This window comes from Amblyomma mixtum, chromosome 1 (genome assembly GCF_055824585.1).
Source record: "Amblyomma mixtum isolate Tamu chromosome 1, ASM5582458v1, whole genome shotgun sequence".
In the NCBI taxonomy this organism is placed as follows: domain Eukaryota; kingdom Metazoa; phylum Arthropoda; class Arachnida; order Ixodida; family Ixodidae; genus Amblyomma; species Amblyomma mixtum.
The window spans coordinates 318,969,254-318,979,289 of NC_143012.1; the positions used below are offsets into that span (position 1 = coordinate 318,969,254).

The 10,036-nt window shown below is 45.8% G+C and overlaps 1 protein-coding gene across 10 annotated transcripts in view; it reads left to right on the forward strand.

Annotated features, from left to right (window-relative positions):
- The window catches only part of LOC149372623 (uncharacterized), a 517,038-nt gene that overhangs the window by 459,392 nt on the left and 47,610 nt on the right, over positions 1–10,036 (forward strand). The window lies entirely within an intron of this gene.

Genomic DNA, 10,036 nt, shown 5'->3' on the forward strand with positions numbered 1-10,036 from the left:
CTCTATAAAGGAAACAGAGGCTCCACGGCGGAGTTTCGAGGGGTGCAATGCTAATCCCGGTAGGAGCAGCGCAGAGAGGGTGGTCAGTTGCCGCATGAGGTGGAGTGGCCGCGGTGGGGACGCTGCGTTTGTTCCTCGAACCTTGCTTTGGAAAATGCTGCAGGTGGCGATAAAAACACGCTTGACGGCCGCTTTCGTTAATTTTGTCAGCAGAACATTTGAACGCATAGCGATGCACGTGATTTAATTAACGTCTTCAGACAGTATTTACATATCTTGCCACCTCATTTTGCTGTTTCAGTATTCGCTGTATTCATCTAGGCATTCGCTATAGACGTGTCACACAGCGTTTGGTGCCTTTTTTTTCATCATAGCCCTTGATCAAAACCGGCCATGCGATTGTTTTCTTTCTTATTCACGTAAACACATACATGTATTCACGACGTGCTCGGCGGGTCACCAGCAGGAAAGGTGAGCGATTCGAGCGAGCTATGCCGTTTTTCTTAATGGAGATGTGACAAATGCTTGTGTTCAGTACAAAATGAGAAAAGGAGAAGCCAATCGGGGAGCTTTTGAGTACGCCTAATTAGGGTTTAGTGGATTTTAATTTCGTGACGTATAGTTTTATTTTGATTATTGATACACTAATTACTTTTTTATTTAGGTTAATATAATCTTCTGCCAGGGCGTCTCCCGTACGAGTCACTTTCACTATTTTCGTAGTACGAGTCTGAACAGGTTGACTGATTGGTAAACACTAGATGGCCTTTTTTATCCGAAACAACGGACAAAATGTGGGTGATATCCCGGCATAAATGGCATGTGGCTGTTACGGGACTACCATGTATACTCAACGACCAGTGAGCAACAAAACGTTGGAAATTATTCCACATTTCGACAGTTTTATAGCCCGCTTTCTCATTCCGTGAAATAGAGAAAGCATTATCGCTAGTATGGGAGCTCGGGACATCAGGAGTGAATACGTGCATCAAGCTAACATTGTGCATTCCTGAATATAACAATAAATCTTAGCACACTTGTTGCCTTACAACCTTGCACCGGGCAGAAATCGCTGCAAAGAAGGCTTGACGACGCAGCACGAAGGCAAATCCGATTGCCTTCTCTTTAACAATTTAAGGGACTGCCTTAAAGCTGAGAGCCGCGTAAAGGGCATTTAATACAGTTCAGAACTTGAAAATTTGCTATTTGTCATTGTCCGCTGATCAACAGGGACAGTACGGCTAAATGTACTGAACAGCACTTCTTCAGCTGTCTCTCGTGAACAGCTTCTATGCAATGTCTTGGCTACTTTTTCTCTTCTAGAAAACGGAAAATCCGGGACGCTCTGCTTCGCACAGTTGTCGGAGCTCACGACACTCCTCAGGTGAACGCACTTGTCCCGCAAATACAGCATTCACGCAGAGAAACACCGCGTGGAGACGCAAACAGGGCTGCTTCTCGCGCGTGCGCCACGCACCGCGCTGACGCGGCCGCCGGCCGGAGTACCACAACTCCCAGAGTGCATCGCGGCGGCGGTGGCGTAGCGCAACTGCTTGTGAAATCGGTCTATTAAGCAACAGGTGGTGTCTGCGAGGAACCACACCAAAGATAACTAGCATTCTGCACATGACAGGCCACCCAGTTTTTGTTAGGCAAAGCGTAAATTGCGCCAGAACACCACAGCGTGCTCCGTTCACTTCTGTCTCCTTTCCTTAATCTCAAGGCAGCGGAGAAGTCCAAGCTGGAAGGGATCATTCGCAGAAGTGTCAAGCAGGCGCTGGGTTTACCAATTCGGACCCCCACCGCAAAACTTTTAGAACTAGGTCTTCACAACACATTGGATGAAATTGTGGAAGGCGTGACAGTCTCGCAGTACGAAAGGCTGTCGGGAAGCGTTACAGGCAGGCAAATCCTCGCGAAACTAGGAATAAATTACGAGAGTCAGCGAGGTCCGAAAGTGGACATGCTTAAGAGCGTGCGCGATAGGCTGATGATCCCACCACTACCGAAAAACATGCATCCCGTCCACCACAAGGATCGCAGAGAGAAACGGGCTGAAGCCCTCGGCAAATGTTTCAAAAACTATCCGATAGAAGACGTGGCCTACGTGGACGCAGCTAATTGCGGGAGGGGGAGAATGGTGATAGCGGTAGCTAGCGCCGAGACATATCTCCGAGCCGGCGCTTCGATCACGACGGACAGTCCCGAAATTGCAGAAGAAGCCGCCATCGCACTTGCAATAGTGGGCACGGATGCGTCAATGATAGTCAGTGACTCAAAGGTAGCAGTGATGAACTTTGCCAAGGGGAGGGTCTCCCCTCTGACGAACGGAATCCTGCGGACTGCAAGGGACGACCGCAAAATTCGCATAGTCTGGACACCTGCACACGCATCCCTGGCTGGAAATGAAGCAGCTCACGAACTGGCTCGAGGTCTTGCTTTCCGAGCCAGTGGCCATACCGAGGGCTTCGCAGACAGGGATCGTCTTGTAGGTTACAGAGAAATCACACAACATTATAGGCTCAATCGAACAAAGTACCCCGCTGCTGATAAATCATTGACAAAGAGTCAGGCCACCTCTTGGCGCCGTCTCCAAACTTATACGTTTCCGAACCCGGTTATGTGTAGTCGTTATTATCCGGGACAATATTCAAACGAGTGTAAGCAATGTAAGGTCAAAGCGTATCTCAACCATATTCTCTGGAAATGCCCTTTTGCCCCCCTGGAGGGACAAAAAATAAAGTCACTTGAACAATGGGAGGCTCTCCTACTCAGCTCCGATCCGGAGACTCAAACAAAAGTCGTCCAACTGGCCGAAGACGCCGCCAGGAGCCAAGACCTTCTGGCCGTCGTTTAGGCGGGGGGCCTATATGCCCTTCAGACTGTTGGCAATAAACGTTTTACAATCCAAATGTCTGCACGAGCACACTATTCCGCGGTGATCGCCAGGGAAGGTAACCAGTTGACACGAGATAGCTCTTTGTCTAAACAAACAATCCTGTAGTTTTGTGCCAGTTCCGCTCTACCTGCTCGTCGAAACAAATGTTACCCAAACTACAAAAACTGTTAATTGGAGGGGTCAATTCTTCTTCATGCGTGTGAAAAATGCCTAGTAAAATTAATACCATCTGCTCAATCCGCTGCTTCGAGCTTTTCTCCTTAGTCAACAAGGTTTCGATTGATCGGTTTTATTCTTTTCATTCTGGATAATGATGATGAATTTTTGCGATGTTAGGGTAGATTTGGCCAAGAACGCCATGACACATGGCGTTTCTCTTTACTCAAGGAGGAGTCAACTACCCATTAACCAAGCATTTAATCCCATGTAAGACGACCATTAGGTCAGGAGAAAGCTTGTACCCGCTGTGTTACTGGTGGGTACCCGGTGGCGGCGGGACTGGTTTATTCTTATTTGTCAGGACACAAAGATGTACCAGAACACTGTACTGCCGCATAACCAATATTTTTTAGTGGAGCCATTCAAAACTTTGTATACTACACTAGGGATGAGGCTTTAAACAGAACGTCTACCTTAGACCCATTTCTTACCTTCACGTTGTGGGACTGATTTAGATGGTGCAGAATGACTGCTACTTTCTTATTGTCCTCTCCTGTATCATCTACGATGCTTGTCTGCTTGTCAGAGGGCATTTCAGTTAGAAAATGTTCAGATACCAACAGAAGCAGGAAAGAAGTATGCCACTTACTGTTTTCAGTGAGTTTTTCCTAGTTTGGTAGCTGAGTTCTATACTTGACTACTGAGGTACCAAAGTTGCCGAGGCCACATGCATCTAATGAAAGGCCGCCTTCTACTTGCAAAGTCGGGAAGTTCGTAAGCACTCATGTACTGCTTCTTTCCTAGCGCATTGTTCCTCGTCGATCGGAATAAGCTTCTCAAGGGGCGAGTTTGTGAAACCTGTATCAAAAACGTCTTTTGGTGTGCCGGCGGCTACTTAGTCATTCTTCATTTTACTGTTGCCACTCTGCCAGTCTTAGCACTTTTACACTACTTCGAGAGTGTCTAGCACCTTTCAGGTAACGTATCATTCAGTAGCCATTTCACATAGGATTAGATATTCAGCTGAACTTGAACATCCACCATGATCAGGTTTGCATCCTGAAGGCAATAACCCGCTAGTATTGCGCAACTCTGCACACATAAAGCTCTTAAAAAGGTTTTGCTACCTTGTACCTCAAAGTTGCTGTCAACAAAACTTGTAGACGTTTAATGCACGAGTGCTTAAACAGGCTCTTGCATCACTTCTATTACGTGGGATAATTATCCCGCCTGTTTTTGGTGATCATTTCTCGTTTGTTCAACCAAATGCATTAATTCTGCCACGTAGAAAAGTGTCCTTGCCGTACCATCGTAAACTCTCATGCAGCCTGAAGAATGCTGGAGAGCAGTCGAATGCGAAGAATGCGTTTTCCACCCATAGCTTAGCATGCACACGGCTGCGAAAAATGTGTTTGGCACAAACATAAACATCGTAGTAGATTCGTTCAATGCATGAAGAACTTGGTTTATTTTATGATGCTGTGGAAAACTTTAAGTTGGACAGAAGTGGCGCTGTCTGAATACAGACGGGGGTGGGGTTACAGCAATTTGTCTTTGCACGCTTCCACACAATATCCGTATATTACGAACTAGCCCGAACGACCACTCTAATGATCCTGTCTTTGTTTCCATCTGATTGCTTCTGAGACAGGAATTACTAAAAGAACATGAGATTAACTTGGTCAAGCACTTCAGCTATGTTATATATTGTAGTGTGGTTTTCCGTCACTTTGCACCAAACACTAAACAGCGTTCGCTGACAGTGAATGATAGCTCTAAAATCAACCAGAAGCTCGCGCTCGGCTGTAACGCCGCTCCTGCCACGTAAAGAAGTCGTTGTCGTTGCAATGGCCCTCGACGAATTAAGAGCCATCCTGGCGACTCAAGGTGTGGCGCACATTATGAGGTTGTGAAAAGACTTCAGAGTGCTCAGAGTGCTGGCGTGAACTGTTTCACAGCCAGGAAAACGGAGATCAGAGAACGGTGTCAAGGATTTGGAGGCGTAGTTCATGGATGAAGTTTGAGAAACAACATCGTAAGATGCATGATATTTTCCGAGGCTTTTTAACGACTGACCAGCAGTGCTTGAAGGGATTCATATGCAAACAAATGAACCTGTAGATAGAGTGATATGAGGCTCACCAAAACCTTGGTGCTCTTTTGTTCATCTTGATCATCGGACGTGAAGGAAGGGGCAAGTTGGCAGCATTCCTCGGTATATACTCAGCCATTCAGAAGCAAGTGCGCAGTAGAACCAGGCTGGTTGTGAAGAACTGTATCAAACAGGCTTGTAGATTCACGTTCCTAAAGGAGAAAAAAACGGAGAAAATGCGATGGCAGACTGGACGGTGGTATTGTAGGCGTACGCGACGGTCGGGAGTACAAAATGCACTGCCTCCCACTGGGCTCTGCTGGTCTGTAGTTCAGTGGAAAGTCAGTAAATCCCTGTTATCTTCCTAAGTGTGTGTCGGTTTTCTTTATAATTATATAGAGTATTTCACCTAAGACTTTACACAAGTTTTAAAAATACGCCTTTTGTTTTAAAAGAGCGCTTTTTTCGGAATAGCATTGTCAGGGGTGTAGTACATCGGAATAAAGCTAATACGTGCTAACTAACAAGGGGGTTACCTAGTACTCAGCAGCTAACTTTTCAACTATTAATTCTAAGCTCCTTATTTATTGAGAAGCGCTTAGCCTAGAGTAATTGATCTCCATATTCGTTTTCTTATAATTTCGAATATGCGACTATCCTCGGCGCTGTGGCCGCACAAAATTTGGTTATTTCGACGAGTTACGTGCACTGGAGAGGTTGGTTTGCTTACAAGCTTCTCGAAAGCGCATGTATATTGGCGCGATGCAGCCAGAATTTGTTGGGCCACAGCGGCGACGGTAATCTCGCTTTCAAAATTCGAAAAACTCATGTAGATGTTACTTACGGTGTGCTACGCGCCTCTCAGTAATTAAGGAGCCTAACAGTAATAGTTAAAGAGTTAACTTATCAGCATTAGTTAACCATCCTGCTAGTTAGCGCGTCGTAGCTGCATTCCGAGGTACTATGTCGCTGACAATGCGATGCCGAAAAAAGCGCTCTTCTAACTCAGAAAGCCTATTTTTAAAAACTGTGCAAAGTCTTCGGTGAAAAAGACGGGTTCTGTCCTAACTAAGGTCGAATAAACGCGTTAACTTTTTCGCTGCTATGTTTTTCTCTCTTGGGTGGCTTCTTTCGGTTTGTGTATATATATAGTGTGTGTAACACACACACACACACACACGCACACACACACACATATATATATATATATATATATATATATATATATATATATATATATATATATATATATATATATATATATAATATACTTGTCCATCCAAATACTGTGCTCAGCGAAAACTGATTCACTTCATTTTTCTGGATCTGTTGACGTTTCTGCGTCAGCGAAAGACGCAGTTATTGGCAAGAAAATTCAATTTAAGTATCTTCTCTGCCGTCGATTCAAACTAGTGATGTCCTTACCCAAAGAGACCGGTTAGCACCGTTTTGAGTGAAAGGCGATGTAGCGTAGCCTCTCTAGGATACGCGCCGAAAAATCAGCGTCGACGCTCCCATTTTACTTGCGAAATCTTTCGCTGAGTTCAGCTTTGCCTGAGTTTCGCGCATTGCACGGCAAAGTGTAAACACTTGGAAACTTTGTTTTCTCCTTTACTCTACACGATGTTTATCGAAATACTTCGATAAAGCAGCGAACGTTCTCTGAGCGCCCAAACTTCGCTCATGCCTGCCAAGCACGAGCTATAGGCGCAACTGTGTGTATTAAAGCGGGTCCAGCCGTGCTTGAAAACCTTGCTTACAAAAGGCCGCTGTCGTCCCGAGCGCTTTTCGTAGAAGGTCTTTGCGCCGAGGCAGTTTTGAAGGCAGCAATGAAATCCCTTGGGTCGCGCCGCACAAGCCTATAGCTCGCTGACGTTCGCGCCAGGGGCGCCAAGCTTGCCGGCTACGGCATGCTGCCTCACCCTCCTTCTAGCCTTTTTCAAAGCCTCTTTTTTATCAAACCGCGCTGCGGCATTTCTAGCTCACCAGCAACGGCGCGCTTGTATTGTTAACGGCGTGTACGGGGACGACTCGCAAATCGCCTTCGCAATCTCTTCAGCCTCCTCTTGTTCGCAAATGCTTGCTTGGAACTGTTTGCATCAGCGTTCTGCTACGTCGTCTGTACAGCCAGACCCCTCCTATTCGCACGCAGAGCAAAGCATGCCGCCTTTCCAGAAATAAAAAAGAATTATTTTATTTCGCGCCTCACGGGACGTCGACATAGCGGGTTGTCATAACGCCTCCTTGGGACTACTTACTCAAAAGGCAGTACGACATCCTTTATGAGAACAAATAATAACTGCGCAAAAAGGACGGGTCAAGAGAAAGAGAACCACACGAGACAAACGCTTTATTTAGTTTAATTTATTTAAATTTTATTCCTTACTGCGAAAAAATTCGTACAGTAAGAAGAAGAAGAGGACGACTCCGCAGTGCCGCACTTTGTCGTCATCGCTGATGGTTCGGGCGCGAGTCTCGTGCTGGAGCTGCTTCCTTCGGCTGGTTCTGCCGTCCTGCTACGACCCGACCGCTGCGTGCGTTGGTGGCCGTGACCCCTTAATAAATCCACTGTTCACTTGGTGGCGCGTGCAACGATCCTAACCCCCGACGTCGGCCTGGAACTCCACAGTCTTTTATTCTTTAAATTTTAATCATTTTTTCATTCTATGAAGCAGTTGCCATCATGACTGATGCTTTCGCCGAAGGGGCACTACAGTTCCCAGCCTAACTCTCAAACAACTTAGCGGGCACACGAGTTCTTTTACTCCTTTTTTTGCTGCCCCTTCGATGTCCCTAGAGGCGCTCAGTGACAGCTCCTAGAAATGTAAACAACGTTTGGCTTAATCATAATATACGATTATGTTCATTCGGTAAATAGAAACTTAATTCATACCCCTTGCTCATAATCTGATCACTTTTTCCAAGTAAAACCCTCCAAAAAATAAAATATCACGCATAGCAATACCTGCAGAGGCTATCATAGGAGAAAAATAAAACGCGATGACGTAGTAATTTTCCAAGAACATTCATTACATGCACTGTTCATATTAAGCTGTATTTTAGTAATGTCGTTGCACTAACTTCCGTTGTTCCTGTTCTTCTCCTTATACTAAACGCGTACGGGGTTAATAAACGCAGGGTCGATATGAGCTGCATTTTACGCAATAATGAGGATATCTGCTCACTGATAATGTCGATTCATTCATGACGATACAAAAATTTAGCGACATTATAGCAGCCAACTCCTGGCACGACATCGGACAGACAAACGCACGCCCATAATAATCATTACCGTATCATCCCTATATAAGTAGCCTTCATTTTTGTGCAGTTATAATTGCGATAATTGCGCGAGACTTTTTTAAAATACAGTTCAGCCCACTTATAACAGCCGAGAATTTATTGAATGCTTACTTATTACGAACGGCCGTCGCGGTGGCTCAGGGGTTATGGTCCTCGCCTGCTGACCCGAAAGACGAGGGTTCGGTCCGGTCGCGGCTGTCGCATTTCGATGGAGGCAAAATACTAGGGGCCCGTGTACTGTGCGATGTCAATGGTCGTTAAAGAACCCCAGATGGTCGAAATTTTCGGGGCCCTTCACTACGGCGTCCCTCATAGCCTGAGTCACTTTTTGATGTTAAAACTCCCATTAAGCAAAAACTTACTACGAACGAGCCCAATGCTACCGTCAAATTATGTATTAAGGTAGTGGCACTGCGTCTCAGAAAAAACGAACACCGTTGGCTACGCAATTCGCTTAGAGCGATCGAGGCGGCGCTGTTAACTCGTCCCTGCAGTTGAAGGCACTACTTCTTGCAGGAGCGCAGAGCGACGAGTGTTCCCTAGCCTCTATGTCACCCCTTCCTCTTGTTCCTGCGGAAATAACGCGGTGACCCAAAAAAGCAATGACATTAAAAATAAATTACAGGAAATACGGGACGTACGGAATGCGGAAAAAACTTTTTTATCGGATCGGGCTGTCAAAAGCGCATGCCTTGAAAATCGACGCCTAGTGCTGGTGGAAAGTGCAGTGAGCAGCACGTTAGCGCATTTCTGTGCACGAGCATGGATGGCACAGACCGGCGGTCGCCGTTTATCATCGGGGAAGCTCGCAGGGCTCTGTCCTTTGGATGCTACGTTCTCGTAAGCTACATGCTCAACACATATGCCTGAATAATGCACGACTTTTTTTTTCTTATTCGACAAGTGTGCCACTAAGCATTAGTTTAGTGGAGGCATGGGGATGACAGGCGACTTGTACGCCCAGTGGAGGAGGCTTGTTCAGCTCGACCATGACGTGGTGGGAAAAAAAAAAAATAGGAACGTACTTCTCGTGCTCCATAAGCGTGCGGGAGGCGCATCACGTGCAGTCTTCCTTTACAGCGGTGACCACACTCCTCTGCCACCAAATGCGCCGGTCAAGACCACTCATTTCACATGGGTGTAATTCTCGTGTTCGAGGTGTTTTACCGACGAGAAAAAAAATATGCTGCACGTACACCTATTGTACTGTGGGCGTTTTCCCGTTTGGTGTTACTGACGCGAAATTTTGAGTGAATTTCAAGCGGGAAATGCAATATTGTGGTGATCGAGGCCTTAAAATTAAGTCGATACAGTAATGATATTCGCGATGTGCCGCATAAACAGAAAGATTACTGTAACCTATGGGCCACTGTGTGCTACAATTCCTGTAACAATGGGTACAGAGAGCCCATACCCAATTCATCTAGTGGCACTCATTTTAACTAATTAAATGCCCGTTCGAGTGCACTAAAATTTGGCACCTGCATCGTTAAGAAACCCTCGGTGAATCTTTTTCACGGAGTCATCAAAACTCATAACCATGTTTTTTCGTTTTTTTTTTTTTTTCAAGTAGAGCCGCATTG